General features: G+C 34.9%; 1 protein-coding gene and 1 long non-coding RNA gene across 12 annotated transcripts in view; one reads left to right on the top strand and one right to left on the bottom strand.

Annotated features, from left to right (window-relative positions):
• Positions 1-24,095, top strand: part of LOC114871267 (neuronal acetylcholine receptor subunit alpha-7-like) — a 149,203-nt gene that overhangs the window by 11,056 nt on the left and 114,052 nt on the right. The gene's annotated exons all lie outside the window — the stretch shown is intronic.
• The window catches only part of LOC114871273, a 111,551-nt gene that overhangs the window by 26,439 nt on the left and 61,017 nt on the right, over positions 1-24,095 (bottom strand). For 4 of the 7 annotated variants that reach the window (XR_006829846.1, XR_003788553.2, XR_003788552.2 and 1 more), the window contains exon 4: positions 13,417-13,731. This is a non-coding gene — a long non-coding RNA (uncharacterized LOC114871273). Of the gene's footprint in view, positions 1-12,968; positions 13,234-13,416; positions 13,732-18,166; positions 18,295-24,095 lie in introns of those variants that run through there. The other 3 variants (XR_006829847.1, XR_003788549.2, XR_003788550.2) reach the window with 3 other exon arrangements.

Here is a 24,095-nt window from a genome sequence, read left to right as displayed (position 1 = left end):
ACCCAAAGATATCAAATGGCAACTAACAGTGGCTCTCGGACGAGTTCCAACCGCGAAAGCAATCGTTAATAATGAAACGCGTGATTTCCGACGAAATATTTCAATTCTTCGAAGACGAGGTGAAATATGATGTCCTACTTCTCGTATGGATAGAAATACCTCACAATTGAATTAAACATATGAAAAAAAATTGACAAAATACACGAAACTATAATTTTAAGATTTATTAGTTACATGCTATATTTGAGACTTCTTTGCATTGAAAATAATTAGAAATTCGAAATCTTTTAATTATCTCAATCAGTAGGGAGTTCATAAATAAATTTACTCAATGTTAATTGAAAATAATTAATGAAAGGGTTGAAGATTTTGGAATTATATCAGATAAGTTGTCCGAAAGGTTTTGAATTTGTTCCGAAACATTCGGCAGAGTTTTTGTAAAAAGAAAAACGAATTTACGGACGCGTTAATTGCATAATAATTCATCCGGGAACGTTCGCGCCGTTTTAAGATATTCGGCCGCCCACTGATTTATCGCCGGAAGGTAAAAACCCGCGTTTAATAGCAGCTGAATTTATGAATACTGATCGCGAAATTAAGCGTTACCCGGCCCGTTTTGCATCAGATATCGCTGTTAAGGAAAATTTAATTATCGTTCTTGTTCAATCGTGTCCCTTTCCTCAACTACTCGAAGAAGATATTCTTCAAAATTGCAAACAGTAATCACAGAACAAAACAAATAAGAATTTCAGTAACAGAAACAGAATTTATGGTGTAAATTTTTCCAGATTCTTTAAGGAATACGACCAACCATTTTGTATTAGAAATATTCATAGAGCATTTATATAGCAATTTTAAGAAAAGATTAAGCTTTAAATTCATGTACCATAAGCGTTATTCTGAGATACTTTTATGTCATGAAATTGTGTTAGATTCTAACTATGCACATGTCTGACTAATTATGTACTTATACTACTTACCGCGAACTACTATTTTCTAGTTCAATTTCATGACATAAAAGTGTCTCAAAATGGCACTTATTATATATCAAATTAAAGCTTAAAGGTTGAAGAAAATGAGTGTGTAAAGGTTTCATCGATATTTTAAATACAAAATGGTTGCCATTTTGCTGAAGCAAACAATGGTTTGGAGCTACTAATTGTGTTGATAATATCCTGTTTGTATTTTGCTGTGGTACAAGGTGCGAGAAAGCAATGAAACGAACGATTCAAAGGTGTTTCAGAAAATTTAACCACGGTTGAGAAACAAGGATTTCTCTCCGTTTAGTAACACGTCTGTTTCGTGTTAAAGGGCACCGAACTGTAAGCCCAGTGATGTATTATAAAGCTTCGGTAGCTCCGAGGGGATGGTGGTTCGAAGGGTCGGAAGATCGTCCCATTTACCACTCATAGCTGGCTTTCAAGAAAGGTATTATTGATCCACGAAGACGGATTCTCACTGAAAACCGTTTCGCTTCTCTGAACCGGTGAGAACGGGACAGATCTGAAGAAAGATCATTTTCCATCGGTTCTTACCGATTTATCGAAGTCATTCGATTTTCCTTTCTCCCCCCCTCCTCCCCACTTTCTTTTTCCGGTACATCCCTACCTCACCCTCACAGATTGATATCCTTCCAACCAGCAAATCCCTCATATTAATATCCAGCGATAGAAGGTGTCATTGAAAGGCTTCTTTTTTCACCATGAAACTCGTATAACCATTAATCAACCGATACAGGTATGTCAAAATTATCGGGTTTATATTTAAACTTCTTCAGGAATAAATTTATTGAGAAACATTGTCTTAATTTGACACTGTCAAGCAAAATAATAGTCCCAAAATGATGGATGTATACGCTAATTTATTTTTCTTTCTTCAGGTATTTATTTTCAGTTTAAAATTATTTTCATAGGGTATCAATTAATCTTCTGTAGCAATAATTATTTTAGTAAATTATATTAAGAATTTCAGAGGTTTTCTTTTTCAATGTAAATAAAATAGAATATCATTTTAAGAAATCTTGTATTATCTTGAGAAATCATTTTTCAAGGAAAAGTCAAGCTTTTATTCTACATCCTGCTTGATTCAACACCTTTGTTGATCTAATCACGGTCAGATTTAATAATACCGTACGTTTCCGCTGTTGAATCTCATTCTGTATGCTTTGTTACCTTTCACTGTTATTACTGCTATTAATTTCTTGACTCACAGTGTTTTCAACTGAAAATCAGATAAATTAAGTGCTATCTTCTCATTGGTAATTACACCTCATTTAGAAGCCTTAATTAGTTAGTCGTAGCTTTTAAACGTTTTACATTTAATTTATTCCTGTAATATTACTCAGGTAATATTTTCATTAATTTTTCAATAATATTAACGACAAAAATAAAATTAATAAGATTCTTCGAAAACTTTCGATGAGATTGATTAACGAGATTAAACTACGATAATAATATTAATTTATTAAATTAAAATTATATTAATGAAATTGAAATAGAACAGAGTTACAAATACAATAGAAATAAGGAATTTGATTTTCTCCTGGCACATCAAAGTTCTATCGCATACGATCAACTTCTGATAGCAAAACAAACCGCATAATACCCCAGAAACGTTCCTATCAGCCTAACGTCTCGCCATTAACAGTTCCCCATGAACGCGTACAAGCTCAACCATACTTCCTGCTGCCTCATGGATGGTTGTTCAAGTTTCGTAGAGTCAGTAATGGGAGGCAATATGAGCAAATAGTTAGTTTCCAAGTGAGTTTCGGTCGAAGCTTTATCACTGCTACCGCGCAACAGCTTACAATCTGATATTTGCTTACGCGTTTACGAAGGATCCCGTCTCTGCGTACATCATACATACGCGTGAATACACATAGAACAAATGAAATCTAGCATCGTTTTCTCTACTTGTATACCAGTAAACAGAAAAAAATCCTATTCCGCGGTTAACCTCCCATCGAGTGTCGCGCATCATTCTGTCATTTCGTCCATCGTTTTCATTTGCTCCTTTTTTTTTTATTTTTTATTTTGTCCCCTTTTTTCCACCGTTTTATCAACAGTCACACCATCCTTTTGCGCGTTTTGCGTCCTTTGTTTTCGGGTAATTGTTATCGATAAAATGGCACGATGCCGGACCAACTGGGTCGTTTCCAATTGGCCATCGATTTTGCTACGCGGTTGAAATAATATCGAGATTTTAGATCGGCAATTCCGATGTTCGTAACCGTTAGAGATTAACTATTAATTGGTTCTTTCGTTGATTTATGGGGATCGCGGATTGGAAGTATTTATTTCTCGTTGCTTTTAAGTAAATTCTGCTTGGAATTCATTTTCTAAATTATTTTTCGGTACTGTACAAGTAATTATTTCAAATCCTTTCAAACCATTTTGGACCATCTCGAACGCTTTCAAACTTTCACCTTCATTTTACTATATTTATCCAAAGTTATTTAAATAAATCAAAAGCGAGGTAACACAAAAATCACCGGTTGAACGAATATTTTTCGTCCGTTATTAAATACGTTAGGCATGCTTTCATTCCTTGTGAAACGTTAAAGGAATTTGAAAGCTCGTTTCTCTGTGCCGCGTAAAAATTCATTCTATCCCGCGGTGCGTTATGAGAACACTAGCTGGCCATTCACACGAGAATTTAATTGTCAGCCATGCGAACGAGAGCGAGATAGACGTTTATCGATTCCCCCCCGTTAACGTCTCTCTTCCACCGACGTTTGTATCAGTTCTTCGTTTCTTTCTCGCGATTTTTAGCCTCCCCTCGATGACAGCAAGATATACGACCTATTCGAAACGTCAGCAAGATGTAAATGTTACAGAACGTTGACGAAGTTATATGACACTGTCTCCGCCATGTGCTCGTACAAAACCACCGTAATTGTATGTCTCAAATATATAAACATTATGATACAGCTGTCAAGACCGGTTCCTTTCATTTTATTCTGAAGCTTCTATTACGTATCGTATTCCATTCATCTTGTGACAGGAATCACAGTTGTGTGACAATGATAATGTTAATCCTATTATTACAGAAAATAGAATAAAATAAAGTAAGATATAAAAATCCCAAGTAGATAAGACAAAACTACCCTTAAGATTGAACGTGTTAAAAATAGATAATTTATAATTGTCAAAATCGTCACGCAGTCGTAAGTCACAGTATTCATTTATGCAGCTGCCTTTGTTCCTATCATCTTATAACAAAAAGGACGTTAAGAATAAGGGAACGATAAATCAGCAGCGATTCATAAGAAACTCTGTAGTTAGAAAAGACAGTACGATTAATTGCAGTATAAATTTTCAAATAATTAAATATTTTGTTATCGTAATTCGTATCTGAAGACAAATCATATCAATTTTGATAATGTCCTAATATTATAATTGAAGACAATCAACTAATGAGAATAATCGTTTGGTAAGCTGGCAAGAAGATTAAGCATCCTTTTTTTTCAGTCCACGAAACAGCAGGCAGGAGAATGTCTTTCATCATGCCAGGCTACATTTATTTTCCATTTTTTTTTTCTCTGAGAAATTTCTCCCTTGGCATGGAAGTACGTATTTCTTGTCTGACAAAAAGTAAGCCCCATCTATCCCCCTTCTCTAACAATCAATATTCCCTCTGCTAGGTCTCTTTCCGGAACTTTACGGAGTCTCTTCATGTACTCGAATTTTCCCTGGCTGTCCGTCCCTCGTTATTATCCGAGTGCACCCTGTTACGTATCCAAGAGACCTTTGACCTCGATGGACATAGTCAACTCGTCGTACACATTACGCGTTATGACCTGTGTGTTCAACGTCCATCTTGAATTAATATGATTTTTAGTGCGAGCATAGTTGTACCACTGCAGCTGGGTGCATTTACCTTAGAAAGATGGAGCTTCGTACTCAACCATTCATTTATAGAATTTCTAAAAGAATAATATTTCCTTTCCAGTGCTTTTCTTAAAGCTAAATAATTTTTTAGAAATTATTAAGATGGAAAGTATAACACGTTCTTAATATTTTCTAATTGGTGGCCTCAATAAGGCTTCCTCCTCCTTTTAGGGTTAAACCTAGAAAGACTGAGCCTGATACACAATTCATTTCTAATGATTTCTAATAATTTCTAATAATTTCTAATAATTTCTAATAATTTCTAATAACTTCTAATGGTTTCTAATGCTCCACTAAACCATAATCATTTCTTCAGTATTCATCGTGAAGGCACAAGTAAAAATACATAATTATTTGGAAATTTTTTGATAAATAAAACATTGTGAAATACCAGCAATGAGCGTACTACTATAAATTCAAGCGTTTGATACTTTACATTTTCTTTGACCACGTAACAGACGACGATACAATGCACACCTCTTCCTTAATTCATCGTATGCAAGCGTGCATCCGATCGTTTTCAAGCAGATTGCTTCTATTACGAGCTACCAGGGAATATGTAGCCTATGCGATAGGGAAGATGGAAAATGTGAGATTATGCGATACCTCTACCAAGGAGACACCGTCGTTTCCCGTAATATCGAGACGACTATCGATTACTACGATCTTCCCGGAAACGTTTATGCATACCCAAGGACCTAACCAGGTTCATTGACAAAGGAATACAGATAGATTTGCATGTTAAAAAACAGTACGTTTAACAATTACAGGATTGTTAATGGCCCAATGTGTTTATTAATTAGAGGGAGTAGAACCTGATTTTAAAGTATAAAATAAAAAAGTTAATTTTCAACAAAGAACTTAAAAAAAAGGAAATTAAATAAATATTGATGTCCTTCAAATTTGATATCTTTATCTTTAAAATTAATTTTTAATACAATTAAGAATCTAAGACTTTATCTCTTTAACTAAATTATAAATAGAAATATTAAATTTGAGGAGAGGGCTCAGTACATTAAAATAGTTGTCAAATAACACTTTTAAGTTAATAACAAGAATCTAGATAAACATTTGAAAATTTAAACCTGTTAGTAAATCCAAAGTGTCTCAGCACAAAATTCTCAGTGTAAAACAACGTTAATAAGAAAAGTCAGCAGATGACAGCGAAGGATAGCCATAGCTTTGCTTCCTGAAGATTTTATCAAAAGTTTCCCAGGGGAGGACACTTCTTACGGAACTTCCACTCTATCCAGACGAAACAAAAGACTCAAGTTTCCCCTTCGTTTCTCGAGAATTGGATCTACATGCTACCGATGCATATTCGAACTGATTTTGAAAATTGCATTGGCACAACGGTCAAATACATGGCAATAAAAGGAGACATCGAAGGGGCTGTAGTCAGCTTCGAAATTTGCAAAATTGACCACATTTTATGTTTTATTCTTTACGTTAAAAATTAGCAATTTTCAGAGAATATAATTCTATTTATATTTTTCTCTTGTTGGGTATAAAAAGAAATGTGAAATTGCAAAAATCATAAATTCCACGAAATACCAGCTCGTTAAAATGTTAATACACATAAGTATCATAATTCTTTTTTATTGATACTGAAATTCCTTTTTTCCTGTTTAATTAACGGTTTCGACGAAACATTTTACGTTGCGTTTCGCAGAATGCAATCTCGTTAATTGTTACTTTATTTGTTGCGTGACAAATTAACGGGCTGTATTCCCTCCTTGATTTTCGATTCATACGATATGAAATTATGATGATTGTTTCTCGGTTCATTATAGGCTTTTTACGAATATTTGCTGCATTCGAAAGGTAATAAAATTTGAAATTCAACTTCGAATACGAATTTGAGGATTGAATATTTCGTACAGTTTGAGTAGGTATTTTATGTACAAAAATGTAAAATTCAAATATTGTAATCTGAATTATTACAATTATAGGTTACAGGTGAGCAATCACGTTGTTAATATTAATATCATAAAATATTAATCAATATTCAGTTCATTAGATAATTTTACAATTTTCAATTTTAAACAAATTGTAATCCATTCAATTTCAATATAATAATTTTCAGTTGCAAAATGAAAATTTAATTAAAGAACAAGTATGTTAATAACTTCATCGACCCTTGAAATCCTTGAAATCATATCACATTAAATATCCCATTGAATTGGTTAAAATTATGTCGTGTTTCATTTGAAAAAGTTATTAACAGTTTGAGAGTCATTCAAGCTTCCAAATTTTTCATGAGACATGTTCTCCTTACTATTTCAATTTCATAAAAGGATAATGTGATTATTCAGTTACTTGCAGTCATCCTCCGAAGTAAATGGTGAACAGAAAATGCTAATGGCATATCGAGACGGTGGTGTAGTAAGCTTTTTGAATTACTCGCTGACCCGGTTTCTACTATTCTACTTTTTTTTCTCCGTTGCTTTGCAACAGAATCCAGCACACGTTCGACCATTGTTGCGTATGGAACTGTAATCTCCTTAACCATTCAACGTATGAAACATGTTCGAAAAGAATTTCGATTTTGTTCGTCACGTGAATTATTTGTTAAAACTCGTGGGTAGGATGGAAATGTTGTCAGCAATTTTTTAACACGATCAGAGATTATGAAATAAAGGGTTAAATTTGTGGTGCAGATAATATTGAAAGGATTAAATACTTGAAAATTTGCCTAATAAAAAGAATGAATATCATCAAAATGATATACCAGATTTATTAGAAATAAAATGACTAATTAGAGGAATTTTAATTAGTGGAATATTCAAAGGGTTGAAAATAATTAGTGTTTCATGTATATATTAATCTACCTTGAAATTGCAGTGAAAATATTTCTTATACAAACCAAAAGCCATAACTTTAGAATCAGCTCGTAAGATCATGTAAGATTATGTTCTGCAATAAGGTTACAGAATAATTCATTTAATGAGCCTGTTTTGCTATTTAGTATGGACGTAATTAAAAAGAATTATCTCTCTGGGGCTGGTAAAAAGAATAATCAATTATGAACTTTCATAAAGCTAATAGCATTAGTTCTTGAATTGAATGAAAGAGAAACCAGCGAATCAACAAGTAAGGTGCTTTTAAAACTACCTCCTCCACAAATGGGACTCCTAACTTTACAGTAAAGTACTTTAAAATATGAAGGAAAACGTTTGTCACTTGAACTCTCGCAACTTTCTGCCTAACTTTGTTCGACATTCGTAATTAATCTAGCTGGAAATTGAAATTCATATCTGTCTTTAAACTCTTCCCAAATGAAGCAAGTCTGAAATTGATATTATAGACATATGACCAAAAATGTACACTGTAAATTCATAATATCTACATTAACAATTTTTATTTCTGTCAAGATCATAAGAAGTTATTTATAAATTAATCTTTCCTCTCCTGTGGATAATTATAATTCTTTTCCAAAATATTGACTTCTCTAAATAGTGAGCATAGAATGAAAATTAAAAAAAAATGTTTAATCCCGAATAAAATTTAATTTATGTTCTGATACTGAGCTAAATAATTTAATATGAAAATAAAGAAGAACAGTTTCTGATAGTGGCAACTGTATCAAAAGGGATAAACGTTTCGATGATAAAGCACATTTTCATCCATATCGATTCGATATAATTCGAAAAGAAAAAAAGAAAATACAACGAGCAATTATCAGGCTGAAATAAATTGGTAGCAAGTTATCAAGCACAGAGAATTCAATTAGCCACAACGAATTTTCCTCGAAATATTCGTCGAGTTTCGCAACAAGGGGTTCGAGGTTGGTGGGGTAATTAAAAATCCGCAAACCAATGGCGTTTTCGGCGCCGTTGAAAAGGATTCACGGCCCGTTGAACGTTCGCTTAGTGACCCAAAATTAGTGCGTGCGACCGGAAGCAAGGTAAACCAGTCTACCCCAAAGGCGTTCAAGAGGTCGATAATGCACGGCCTTCGGTAGAGCAGCCATGTGACGGCGGCAATGTGAAAAGGAAAAGCCGGTGAGCGCATAAAACTTGCAGACACTCCTGTCTCCAGGAGTGTCAAGGGTCGCTGACTCCCAGGCGGCCGTTCTTTCTAGCTCCCTTGAAAGAAAGCTAGGCTCTGCTCGTCGGCGCGGATCGATTCGGTCATGTACCGTGAGCACCGCGAAGCGGAAACACCACCAGCCACGCTTGGCCGACTTCGAGTCCAAGACGAACGAAGATGTCGTCAATGTAAACGATCGTCGACCTAATGCTGATTGAAGACAATTTGTAGCATTGCGACTAATTAATGCTACAGAAATGTTGAAAGAATAGTTTCTGAAAGGGTTAAAAGTCGACCTTCTTGAAGACTGATTTATTGGATTATTATAGGGGAAATTATAGTTCGACATCATTTGATGACAGAAAAGTATTGCAAAATGGTACCTATGATGGGTCAATTTAAAGTTTCAAGTTTAATGGAAATGACTATATAAATATTTTATGACTAATTTTTATAGCCTGACACTTTAGCAAGCACCTAATGTTTCCATGAGAAACCAGCCATTTTGTATTAAGAATATTGACAAAGCCTTTATGTAGTCGTTTTCCTTGATCCTTAAGCTGTAAATCGATATACCATAAGTGCTGTTTTGAGACACTTTTCTGTCATGAAATCGGGTTAGTAGATAGTAAGTAGTTTATATTAAGTAGTAAGAGTAAATGATTAGTCAGGCATGTCAAGGTATAAAGTCTAACTTAATTTCATGACATAAAAGTAATTCAAAATAATACTTATGATACATCAATTTAAAGCTTAGAGCTTACTGAAAACGTCTATAAAAAGGTTTCATTAATATTTCTACTTAATACAAAATGGCATCCTTCATTAGCGTTCTTAATACAAAACGATTGATTGTAAACAATGAATGAACCAATTCACAATTCTGCATTACCCATTAACAAATGTTCAATTTTCAATATTCAATTTCCCTGATTATCAATACGAAGCAAATAATAACAAGATACATTAATTAACTAAATTTAACTGACATCAAAATTTCAGAGTTTACTCCTACATTTTATAACTTCTCTGCTGGAACCTAGACGATTAATTATGCATTTCAAACTTGTACGTATTCTGTAATTCGTTGGCAGGGAAGTCCAAAATTGTCCAATCTCTATCATTGTCCTTTATAATCATATTTTCGACTGCAATTCTAGACTGCTATAACTTCTGACCCAGTTCAATTTAAATGATAACTCTAATTCCTCAATTTGTTATAATTCAATCTTACAAGCAATCATAATTTCCTATGTCTGATACAAAAAAAAAGCTAAAAAAAAGTTTCAATATTTCGTTCGTCTCATTAGTTTCGTTCCTCGTCTATTCAACCCTCCTTTCCATTGGATGATGGTGACCGATTGAATCCCACAATGCACCGTGGTACAAGAATCTTTTCATCCTTGAAAAGAGGATAGGCATGGTGGAGAGAGCTGGAAGACAGTTTTTTTCATTTGTTCCACCAGCTTCCAACGGATGGCAATAAATCCTACAGATCAAAGGGCTCATCCCACTCGTCATCGAGATACGTGCCCGTACTGCACCATTATCGAAAGCTCTTTAATGCTGGATACCCGTAAAAATAAAGAAGAAGAAAAGAAGTTTGGCAACGCGTACCGGATACGTCTTCTCTTGTTCTCTCTATGACGACGGTTTACGTTCGATTGAAATGCATCGAAATAACGAACAGTCAAAGCTTTCCACCGAATTTCTTGGTTACTTGGAACGCCTCGAAACCATCCGAGGAAAATTTCCCATCCCGGCTGATTTATCATATAAATGTTCCTGTTACTCTACTTTCGCGAATAAGACGTTTCTGGTAAATTAAATTCCCCGGCTGTAAATAACCTCCTTTCGAAATACCGGTATACACTTTCTGTAAACATCCCAGCTTATTCGTCCGTGAATTAAAAAGGAAGATAATGTTACGTGCAGTCATCGTTCTTTCAAACTTTTCGTTGAAAAATTCTTTCAATTATCTTCCAGTAGAAACTCGTGCAATTCTTCAATTAATTCGATCAAATCGAGCTCGATCATAAGTGAAATGGGTTCGATTCTCAAGGATATTTTGTATTCGTTCGATTGAAAGACGGTCCGGAGTCGTCGACCGGTTAACACGATTCGTCATTCGTTTCGAACAACTCTGTTTCGTAGGTTTCGATCGGTGGCTCTCTTTTGTGAACGATCCTTGTCCCCAATGTCTGCGGGAAACGTGGTTGCAATTTATTCCAACGTGTCAGAGCGAAGCTGGTTGAAGAAATCAGCGGGAAATGAATTCTCCTGGTGCTAAAGTGGAAAGAACTAGTACCTTTTACCATCGACGAAAATAGACTGCGTGACGACGTGATCGATCATGAAGATCGAGCCTAGGAAATGCTCGTGTCAATCATGGACGATGAAAACGTTACTTCGTTCCTTCTATCCTTTCGTTCGTATGCAGTCGCAGCTGTTGTATAAATTACACCTGCGTTGCATGATTTTTTTTGCATTTTGAAAAGAAATGTAAAATAAAATAAAATAAAATTGTAAAATAAAATTTGCAATTATAAATATTATTCTACGTAGTGCAACGAAGGGTTAAAGGGTTAATTAAATTTTCTAATTAACACTTAACAGCATGAAATTGTAAAATGAAGAAAAATTGCTGTTCTTTGTAAAGATAATATCGAATAACGAAGAAAAGAATAAATAAACACATTTGTGGAGTATAAAACAGAATGTAAAGGGACGATCGAAAACATCCTATAGTAAAGATACTTCCATAGGAAGGTATGGCATGCAAGGAGATGCCAACTCATCCTAAAGTGCATCATTTTTCCGACAGGAAGTTTCTTTCAAGCAGTTCCTTGGACTTTACGACGAGCCATCATTAGATTCACGTTTCCACAACGTGCCGGCCACTGTGTTGGCAAGCAGATGGGTAGGGGGCTTTGATCTGTTTGGAACTTATGGTTATCCGATAAGCGGCACGAGGTGAAGTATAAACCTAGGTGAAGAGGGTTCTCGGTCTTTGCATCACGCTCGATCGCTTCCCTTCAAGGATGAGAGACTCTTTTGTCCTCGAGCATTTGCCAGATCGAACGAAATTTACCGACGAAATCATAGCTGCTGTGTATCGTAAACATCAGCCGCTATCATCTTCACGTGCCATCGGCATTCCAATCGCGAGTAAAACTGCTCGATTTCCTTCGCAACGACATTCATCTACCCTGTGTCTCAAAAATATGCATTCCTACCTGACAATTTCGAACTTTACACTGTTGTTATTTTTCAAAAAGAAATTAACAGAGCTTAATTTGTTTTTATTATTGATTTGTTATTCTTTGATTGAAAAATTTTAGGTAATAATAAGGAGAGAATATCTCTTTTAAAAAATATAAATTTTCATTAAAAATTGCCAGAATATAAATATTTTTGTAATCTTCTGTCCTGATTAAAATGCCAATTTCCTAAAGTCTTTCGTTCCGGGTAAAATGACTGGATAAGTAAATTTGCATTAATGATAGGAGGGAGAGTTTAGAAGTGGAAATAGACAGCTAAGAGAAATCCCAAGGATTGGTGGAAAAGTGAAGGAAAAACGGTCGATTTCCCTTCGAGATTAAAGAATCAGGTTCGACTGTGTCGACGGTCTCTTGTTGTCGAAAGAGCAATGATATCGTTCGTAAACACAGAGAAAAACAAGACAATCCAGGGTAAGGAGCGACGTACCGCAAAGTACCGTTCAAGAACAGACCTTCCTTTCGAAGGAGATCCATATATTTGTTTTTTTCCTTTATTTCACTGCCGTTCGTGAAGCCCACAGGGCTCACTGAGATTGGATCTTTTCGCAATCTGTCTGGATCCCCTTTTTGTGCAACAAACACGTCTTGAATTTTTAGAAATTATTTGTTCCTTCTTATGTAATGAACATTCTAAAAATTATTCTTCTAGCTACTCATAAAATGACTTTTCAAACATTAATTCTAATGCATAGTTATTGTTTATTTTATTTCATTAGAAATGAGATAAAACGATATATTGATGAAACTTACTTTTCATTTGACAAAAACGATTCTACAGAACTCCAGTACAGTTTTAATGGAACCACGTGCAAATATATTCTTTCCACGAGTTTGCCGTTACTCACCCCTTTTCTCTTTTTCTCAGCCATATAACAATAAACGAGCATTCAAAATGGAACGACGGCAAATTCAATTATTTGCTCTAATTCTTTCGTTCGTCTTTCGGAAAGGTCGTTTACCTCGACTAATTTTTACATTACTAAATGGCTACGACCGTGAAGAATTAGAGAAAGGAAAACATTATCATTATTCTAAATAATGGTAAAGAAATAAATAATAGATAAATTAAAAATTAAAATCAAGCTAATGATTGTAAGTATTAGTAATTGTTGTCTGATATCGTTGATATTATACTATCATCGTCGACATTCAAATTATTTATATAAAAATCCAATGGGAATAAAAAATAACAGTGAATGCAATATTTCACTCACCAATTGTAGCAATGTCGAAGCAGCAAGAGGTTGTAAAGTCATTGAAAGTTTCCTCTTCCTACTTAATAAACACCACTTGTTTCTTCGAGACTTTTTACATTTTTCTCTCAGCTATATCACAGTACACCTGGCAGCTCTTTTGTAGCCAATCAAAACAGACTGTGAATCTCTTAACGAGCAGACATTTTTCTTCTTTTTTTTTTTTCGTCGGTAGTGTTTGAATTTATCGATGACCAAGGATCAAAGGTCTTCCAGGCATTCGTTGCTTCTCGATGAGGGTAAAACAGAGAATGCTTGATGAAGGTTCGTTAAGATCTGAATAAAGAAACAGAAAAATGTCTATAAATAGAGTGTTCTATTACTATTGTTCCTTACCTTCTGTACCGTTCAATTATTTTGCAATCAATCGATCGATACTAGTTCAATATTCATCCACAAATAATTGTAAAAGAAATTAAGGATGCATATTGTTATAGAAATATTTATACTTTTAGATGATGTGTTTTTGCATATTGAAGAGTTGATATTTATTTTGGAAAGGGTTATTTTTTTATATATTAAAATTTTGATTGCTACGTCAACTGAAATTTAACACTTAAATTTCTGTAGGAATCCATTATCCATTTAATTAGGAATTTGTTTACTTATTCAACTAGAAATATTCTTACTTGGTTCGTAAAGTAATGGATACAGTTTGCCAAGAATAAGAATATAAGTCAAGAGAAAACTACATGGTCATTGACCTCATCTCCAAATTCCAATAACGAACAGAACGATCATGAAGGAAAATAAAAAGAAGAAGGAAACAAAGGAACGAAGAACAACAAGGTGAAAAGACACGCTAAACGGCGTACACAGAGAATGAAAGAGAAAAGGGAGGATACAAAGAGAGCAGAAGGGTGGTCAGGGAGACATACTGACAAAGATACAAGCCGGACAGAAAAAGAAAAGGCTTTGGCACAGTTTTCCATGCTGACGTGACCTACTGGACTATCGATTCGCCGTGAAGGTTTTGGCAAGAGGAAACGCCGCTTGATTTTCAAACTGAATACTCCAACGTTCATATCGTTAGGGTTGTCTCTTATTGAATTCGAACGCGTGACCACCAGCAACGAGCAGTATTTTTCCGCTCGCTTGCACCCTGACGATGTTATACAGGGTGTTTCTTATTGGATATGAAATATAATATCAACTTTGTTTGAAACATTTCAAGGACATTTTTACAACCTTTCAGCGCCATTGGTGTACATAGAAATTTGCTCGCCCTGTACCTTTGCACACCAATTAATTTTACTAATTATAAAATATCGCTTTTAAATTTTGAATAGGAATTCTAAAATTTTCTAAGTGATTAATAATGAATAATTATTGTATTATTTATTAGAAAAATGTGTGCCATTGTGACAGAGTTAATATGTATACCGCAGCGTAGTATGCAAGTAGTATAAGTCAATGAAAAGTCAGACGTATAACCTTAGGAGCAGTGTAGGCAGTCGGACGAGAAAAATAAGTATACTACGTAGCTGTACAGTAGTATAACTACAGTAAATTCTCTAATGAGTAGTATCGGTGCACTAGATAATCACACACGTGTACCTGACAGATATTCCAAATCATTTTCCTCAAAAACGAAGCCACGTATTTAAAAATTTTATCCCACAATTTTCACTCATTTTTAAATGAAGATTGATTAGTACACCCTGTATTTCCCCCCTTTCTATCTCCTTCTGATCGTCCCAGACTATGTTTCGCGTTTATTTTCTCCTACTCTATCTGCGCCTTTTTTTTCTTCTCTTTTCTGTTTGACTGTGAGGTCCCTTCCACGGCGTTGCTCGAGGCTTGGGCATTGTTTCGTGCTATCCGCGTATTCCACGTCCCCTGGCTAGACGAAACAAAGAGCCAACAATGGGCCCGGACGAGATCTCAACCGTATCTTCTTCTGTGTTACAGTTTTTTCCTCGCTTTTCTCTTCTTTCCTTTCTTTCTTTTTTTTCCCCCCTCCTTTTGATCCTACGACTGGCCAAGGTGGAACGTTCTGAGGGGATTTTAGGGAGGGAGGGAAAGTCGATGCACTCTGAGGACAGGCTGGGCGGGTTGGTCTACGAGAGATGGATCGAAACGAGCGTGTTTACATGGATTCAACGAGCCACTGAAGAATCGGAGATTTCTATCGAGTAGTATTCTGTGCAGAGATAGGAAAATGTATTTGAAGTTTCCGCGAGGACGATAGGGATGTAACTAGACGAATGGATATAAATACCAGACTGTTGAATACCAAATAGTTGGACGAGGAAATGTAGATAATTTGACGTGATTTGATGACGTGATTTGTGGCATAGCAATTTAAACTTTAAAGTTTAATAAAAATTACTATATAGATGCACCTTTCCTTAATACATCCAGTATAAAATGGTTGGATGTCAAATATAGCAAACGATGAAATTTCTAATATATCACATTTCTAATATTTCTAATGCAATTTTATGACATAAAAGTATCGCAAAATTGCACTTATGGTACGTCGAATTAAAGCTTAAAATTCGACGAAAATAATTACCTATAAGCACCTTCCATTAATTTTCTTAGTTAGAAAATGAACTAGAAAATGAACAAAATTTTCAGAAACAATCACACCTGATGAAATGTTTCTTATCTATTGAATACATACCGTTTGAAATACGACAGTCTTCTAGGTCGGATATAATTCAACGATGTTCAAATTACGAATAAATATTCCGGATTCTCGTGATAAAGCAGAAAGTACGAATTCGATTTCCCGGCCGGTCGAACACGACTCGCATTCCCGAAAATTTCTGAAGGGGAAATGTGCTTTATACAAGTATAGTCTTTCGCTAAATTCCGATGCTTGGAACGTTGGAAACGAACGTCGAAGAGGAGAATGATTCGACTGGATCCAATGACACGGAAGACGCAATGACGCGAGATATATTGGTTTCACGGAAACTTGGAATTACTAGACAATGTAAGAAAATGAAATAACTTCAATTTCCGTTTACTTCTTTCCTCTTGTATAGCTTTTTCCTGATGACAATGGTACTCTACTCGGCGATGGAAGAAAATGAAATCACTTCAATTTCCGTTAATTGCTTTTGAACTCTGTTGGTTTTTCCAAATGACGGTATTTCAATTAGAAATTTTTGAATTAAAATTTTTCAAAGCTTCTCTGAATCCTGCACTGCATTCCAACATTAAATAAAATTTAAAAATACATCTAAAAATATTTCACACCTCGATTTCGACATATTTTCAATTCTCTCTAATTGTCTATGAGAAAAATCATCAATTAGCTGTTTTCTGCAATGATATTTGTGAAACCGTGACAAGGGATTCCTGTTTGCGCAGAAGAATCGCGAAACACAAAGAGCCCTCAGATGTAATTTTTAAAAGTAATTTCTCGAGGGAGTCGTGCAGGCACGAGTTGAATTGTACAAATGTGTATCACGAATGTCGGATTCGCTAAAGAAATTACATCGTACCAATTCAATCGTGTGTCCTCTTCAAGCTTTGCCAGAATTTTCATGCAAATTTAAATGAAAATTGATGAATTTATTTAAATTAATTAAGAAATCTTTGACACATAAATTTTGTCAGTGTATAATCATCAATTTGAAGGATTAAAACACTAATTAATATTAAACATACCATTGATTAATTTTAAATTTGATACCTCAGACTATTATGTATAATACTAATATTATTTAAAACTTATTTTTATATCAAATTTGAGATGTTGGTCAATAATGTTCCCTGTAACCCCTCAAGAATGACAAAGGGTTAATCGAGTTAAGAAACGATTAGAATGTCTCTTCTGTAGACACAAGTCGGGGAATTGAATTCTACACGTCGGTGAACGCAAAAAACAAATGCATTGTAGATTCACGAGCGAGCCAACACGAAGCACACCTGCTTCTTCAAACAAGAACTACATCATATAAATTGCTGGAAAACACGTGTTGTACCCTGAATGGAGCAGCTCTTGGTTGAAAGTAATGCACTCTGGGAATTTGCGTGTCTGAAGAGTGTGTTTGGTATTCTTTTGATACTTCCTCAACTCACATTTGCTTTATGTGGTTGTGCTAAGAATTTTGCACCTGGTGCACACCATCAAACTGAACATTTCTACAATATTTTTATCAGAATTTATAGGGAGAGTTGATTACAAACTTGGGCTATTTGGCAACTTTATATCCTGCGTTATATTACTATTTGAGGAAGAGAAATTTTATTACTGATATTGATCTTTCAAGCAGACTATGGTGGATGTTCATGTAAATTGACATTTTTAGAGAAAATTGGTCATTAAGTAGATCTGGATAAAAATTTAAAAAAAATAATTACAAGCATAATTTGATATATACTTACAAATAAAAGATAATTAAATTTTAATTTCATTTCTTTAATTAAAAAATTCCTGATTATAATAATAATAATTAATAATAATAATTAAATTTGAAGCTCATATACTCAACAAGTAAACTACAATAAAAATGTCATTTCAAATGAACAATTCATCAAATGATAACAAATTAAAAGTCCTTTGCATCGAATTTTACACGGTTCACTGAAAATTCCCAGAGAACCATATCGTAACAGAGGCAACGGAAAAAGAAGAAATAGCTCATCCGGCTGCAACGAACGGGTTAAGAAAAAAAGAAGAGACAGGCCAGCAAACGAGGTGAAAAAAAAGCATCGCGTTACGACGAGGTCTAATTAACAAATGTACAAAAACCTTGTCAAGTCGGAAGAAACCATTTCGCAACGTCCTCCATCCATGTCCCGCTACGCTCTTATCGTAACAAACCAGATTTCATGATTCTCTTCGTTCGCATTCCAAACCGCCCCTCTCTCTCTCTCACTCTAAAAAAGAAAAGAGGACAAAGATAGAGGGTTAGCGACAGGGATAAAAAAAAGAGGAGAATAGCCGAGGAAAAATGTCGTGACTGGTGAAGTAACGTGGATTTTCCTCGGCAGATCTCGTGGTCGTGGTAACGGGATCGCGAACGAGAACGGAAGTCGACAAGGAAAATTGATTTGATCTGGTGCAATGACGCGGGAGAAACTGCGAACTGAAATGGACGAGTAACCACCCTCCTTTTCTCCACACTGTTCGTCTCCTCGCTAGATATTTTTTGAAATTATACTTTTTTTCTCATAGCAAAATCGAACGAGGATCAGGAAAATCGAAGAATTTTTATTTGATTGGATTAAATTTACGGACAATGGGTAATTAGTTAAATAATTAATAAAGAAAAACACTAATTAAAATTGCAATAGTAATTCATTTTATCCTATATCTGACTAAATACAACTATTTCTACTGTGACTGTCAAGGTAATGGCAATTTTTCTTACAATAAAATAATCAAATTTTTGTTGAATTATGGAGACCTATTTTGGAATAAAATTTTGTTATATTGCAAATATGCAACATTCCATGTTCTATAATTCTATTGACAATGAAACGTGAAATTCATTTAGGTAATGAAAGGTTAAGAACAATAGTCATTATTTTAAATGCCCCTAACAATGAACTAATAGCATTTGACAATTAATGCAATCTTTTTAAATGAAATGCATTTACCCCATTATTCCCATCGTCCAAGCAAAAACTTTCTCATACTACGCCCCTATCAAGCTGAAAAATTAATACCTGCTCGAGCCACGATAAAATCTCTAATTCTCATTTTGCCAGGGTCATTTAATTCTATATCTCGGCCCAGATCTCAAAGCGATTTATTTCGAACAGTGCCAACTCCAAAAGAGCGTTTGATCCTTTTTGTTAAACTGTGTTACACTCGTTTCCCCTTCAAAAAAAATTGTCCTACATGTCATTTCCTTTCTAACAAAAACAGAATTAGTAAAAAGGGGCGAGGATAACAATATAACTATTCTTATACTTGACGACTTTTTGATATTCGCGAATTGTTCTCAACTTCTCTAATGAAGAATTATTAACGGTGACGTTATTACTCTACTAAGATGCGACAAGATCTAGGAAAATGGAGATAACGAGTGTATTTCGTTCTGTTAGGAAATTGAGAGGCGGATTTCATGCATTCTCGTTTAAATGACACCTTGGTGGTTTTATAAAATTAATGATGTATTTTTCCTGTAGGTGTAAATACGTATTGTTTCATTATTTTTTAAATGCAACCGAATTGTTTAACTTACTATCTGTTTCTATTTTGCATTTTTCTTTCTCAAAGGATAATTTATTAAAATTTAAAAAGTAATAATTTTTGATTGAAGAAAGTAAATTTGAATAAATATTTTTTTGCTATATTTATGGTAATTTTTATTTTTATCCAAGATAGAATTTCAGCAATTTTAAAGTGAAATATACAAAAGTCGTGAATTTAGTATGCTCGATAATTGAAAGATTTTTAAGGGGTGAATAGATGGCATACATTATCAGAAATTGATATAAAATTGCGTTATTATGCTGATTCGCAGTATCGACATGAAAAACGTGATCCAATATCTCACCAGTAAATATCTACTTCTAATATACTCGATAATTTGAAAATTCATAAGGTAAAGGGTTAATGGACTCCATAAATTATCGGGAATTGAATTGAAATCAGCGTTATTCTGCTGATTCGCAGGGCATCCGTGAAAAACGATGCTCCGTGAACCTTTCGCTGGAAATTACTGAATCACACGATGGAATATTCATCCGAAATGAACGCAAGTGCATTCAGCTACTTTCCATAATTGTCGCGAGTGGATCCTTGTTCCCGGTGAATGTGCCGGCAGAACTCTAATCCGTACTATTACAGTTCTTTATCGGCTAAACCAGTCGGATTCTGTTTGCCAGTTTCAGGACACTGTAACTATTCTTCGGCTTCGCGAAAAACACTGAGAAAATAGCAAGGTTTTTTTCTCTCGAATTGTTTGGGAATCTAGGACGACCCTAGATAAATCTTACCCTCCACTATCAGATAAAAACGTAAGGACGTTAAACCTGATTCATGGTTAGATATACTTGAATCCTGGATCAAATTAGGGTTCACGTTAACAAAAATTTCTAATAACATAATGTATATCAGGAATCATTATCAAATATTGTGCAAATGCTATAATATTATAAAATGAAGTACTGATAGTAAATTATTAAAAAGGAACAATAATTGAATCTATGATTGTTTACTGTCTAGAAAAATAACTATTAAATTTATAAAGATAATAATTTCCCTTCCTTTAATTTAACCACCGTCTCAAAATAAATTTCTATAATTCAAGTAATATATTTCAGTAGGAATAATCGATTTTCATCTAACAGCTGGTCCGTTTCTCTCCTCGAACTATTTTTCGTTTTCCACCAAGATGGTGAGATAAAATTTCCCTCGCCGGCCATTATCAAACGGAGAAGCGTTACTTTCACCAGTATTTCTCCGTTTGCAACACGTGATTCGTTGCACAAAGCGCGAGAAAACGATAATGTTTGCCGTTGGAAAAAGTTTTCCCGTGGAAATATATATTTTCGTATCCCCTTTTGCCGTGCTGAGTTTCACCGCTGGAATCGTCTATAAAGAATCGAAAACGTTTTCTACAAGCGATAACTCTCGAAAAGGCAGCTCTCGGCTCGGCTTAAAACCACACACGACGTCGATGCTTTTCCCAACCCTTATTTCAGAAGCTTCCATTTTAAGAAGACGTATTTTATTTACCCCTCCATCCCTCCAAAACGGTGCTTCAACGACCCACCCGATGTGTGTACAGCCACCTTTCAACGTGGATCTCTATACGTGTACGTGAAATTGTTACGAGCTGGGTAACTGAGCTTCTTCTCCCGGCGATAACGGTAAATATTCGTACAAAACTTTTCTCATTATTCCCCTTGATAATGTAATTCTGGCAAAGAAAGGCTTGCAAGTGTATCTAGTATATTTAGCTTTCCTTCCCTTAAACGATTTTCAAAGGATTTTCTTTAATAAAAGGAAGATTTGATATTTTCCTTCAAAAGGTTCATTGACACTGTATCATGGGATACTTTATTATTTTAGAAGAGATTTTATTGCAATTATTGTTATTTATTTCATGGGGTGTATTGGTAATAATTTTAATCTAATAGAAGGGGGTATTGAATACCTCTAATAGAAATTCTAATTATTAAAACTAAGAATAATTAATTTTCAAATTCCTAATTTCAAATATTCAATTTGCTGGTAATTCCTTTTAATTAAAAATTGAAGTAGGTTTTCAGCGCTTATAAATTAAATTTTTTTAATTGATAATATGTAATCCCGATCAGTGTCTCCATCAAGAAAGTGTAATAAAAAATAATTTCTCTCATGTTCAATTACCATGTTTCACAAAAAATTAATGGTACAAATTTTTCCCCCCCGATGCGGTCCACTTTTACCCACCTGGCACGACGTTTTCTCTTGGTAAGATAAAGAAAGAAGCACGGCATTCAACTTGGGGCATTAACGTCAAGAACAGCGGCGGGCAATCCGTTTGCATTTCGTATGGGCGTCGCACGTTCGACACGGTGTGGTTCTTCAAGAAAAAAGAAAGGTACCAAGAGGCGTGGCGGAAACAGCCAAAGGATAAGGCGAATCCGTTCCTAGCGAAGTTGGAAAATCGATTCTGCCAGCCGTTCGCTCGTTTCGCGTCTCTTGGTGACTGTTTCAGAGCCACGGTGAAATATGGCATTAACGTTCTGCTCCATCGAGAATCACGTTTTTCCCTTTGTTGGTTTCTTCCCTCCCTCTCTCTTTCTCTGTTCAACCTCGAAAAAAGATCGATTTTCCTGCGGCTTGTAACTGTACTAACTCGCAAGTGACCACTGTGCCCGACATTTCGGTCCGTTATTGGCCAAAAGAAACAGTGTAACAACAGGCAAAGCCAGCAGATATCAGAGACCTCCTAGCAAGAGGCACAGCTTGGGCTATCTCTTGATATTGTAGCTTTTCGGTTCGTTTGTTGGCCGTGTTATCGAACGAGAACCGAGAAGAATGTTTCCAACGGAATGTGGCAACTTCTGTGCGGTGATTGGCTCAATCTTTTGTAACAACAGCTTCGTGCTCCTTTTTTTGCGGGATCGTGATGGTTAACAGTTGCGGTTGCCAGGAATTTAATTTAATCAAACATTTATAGATGGAAGAAAGGGGAGAGAGTTCTAAATAATATTGGTTACTTTATTAATGACATGGAATGAGTTCATTTAAATTGGAAAATTAAAAAGGAATATATTTTTGTATGGGTACCAATGTTGGCAGTAATTGATTAATTAAATATTTATAGGTGGAAACGAGAGGAGAGAATTCTGAAATATATTAATTATTGTAACAATAGCAGAAAGTGAGCAAATTTAAACTGTAAAATTAAATAAGAATATTTTTCTTTGATATGAGTTGCAATGATTTAAGAAATTTAATTTAATAAAATGTTTATGAATGAAAAATAAGAGATTCGAATTTGGGTTCTTACAGGCTTCGCTAATGTAGCAAACCCAGTATCATTGATATATTGATTACCACCTCGATTACAGGTGATTGATATCACATATTTAATAAGGAATAAAATATTAAATTAAACATTTTTAGTAGGCAAAAAGATTGAACAATATTCGATTAATCTATCATTTCGTGTAATCAATAATTGAAAAGTAATAGAAAGATTAGAGGAGATTTTGACTAATTAGTATAATAAATGATTGAACTCTAATTGCGAATATTATATTATCAGTAGAATGTAGGTTCTAACTTCTAAGAGGGCTTCTACGCGTTAAACTTGATGACAAGCTATTATTATCTTGATAATTTTAGATATTGATTAGTGCGGAGGATCAATAACCATTATGATGCGGTACTTGATGGTCGTTGACAGTGAGTCATGAGGGATTTACGGCACGGTATAAACTACAGAACTTTCATGCTTCTTACAGTAATAAAAAAAGAGGGTTGAAGATTGTGGTTGGTAGATTGTAATCTTATCCCATAAACGGTACTTTATCACCTGCTCCCTATTATCCCTCGTAACTCTTTCAAATCGGATACAAAATACTCAACCATCTCTTTGTCTTTTAATAATTTGCTGAAATCTTGATTTTAAATTCGTAGATAATTAGCAATGCTTAAACGGACCATTCTCCATTAGAAACTCATTGAATATTCTAATAAAATGAGATAATCAGAGAGGTGCAAAATTTCAAAATCACGTTTCACTTCCATCAGCAAATTTTCAAATTCTTATTAGCCAAGTTAGCAACTATTATTAATTCAAATTCCAGCCACGTGTTCGCGCATAGCGTTTGCTTTTCAAATTAACTTTTATCGCGGAGATGGAAAATTCGCAAAACTGCACAAACGGTGTTAAACTCTCGATAAGGAGAGCGGAAAATTTTTGCTAGCCAACTTAGCAGCCATCTGGCGAAATCTACCAAGTTCTGCCATCTGCTGTTGGTGACTGCCGTTGCTGTTCGCAAACATGCATCTCTGCACACGAAGCCCGGTCCGTTTACTAGCCTCAGCAGTATACTTACCCATGGCAATATAGTCCTGTGTTTAACTATCTTCAGCCATGACTGTTCCAAGTTTTCAAATGAAACGTGGATCGAGGCGAGCTGAGAGAATGCCGCTGTTCCCGGCGAAATTTTCCAGACTACCAGTTATGGCATTCAGAAACGTTCCATAGCCATGGTTTCTTGATTAG

Source organism: Osmia bicornis, chromosome 10 (assembly GCF_907164935.1).
Source record: "Osmia bicornis bicornis chromosome 10, iOsmBic2.1, whole genome shotgun sequence".
NCBI lineage: Eukaryota > Metazoa > Arthropoda > Insecta > Hymenoptera > Megachilidae > Osmia > Osmia bicornis.
Note: the sequence above shows the minus strand (reverse complement) of the source record. Positions and strands in the feature narration are given on the sequence as shown.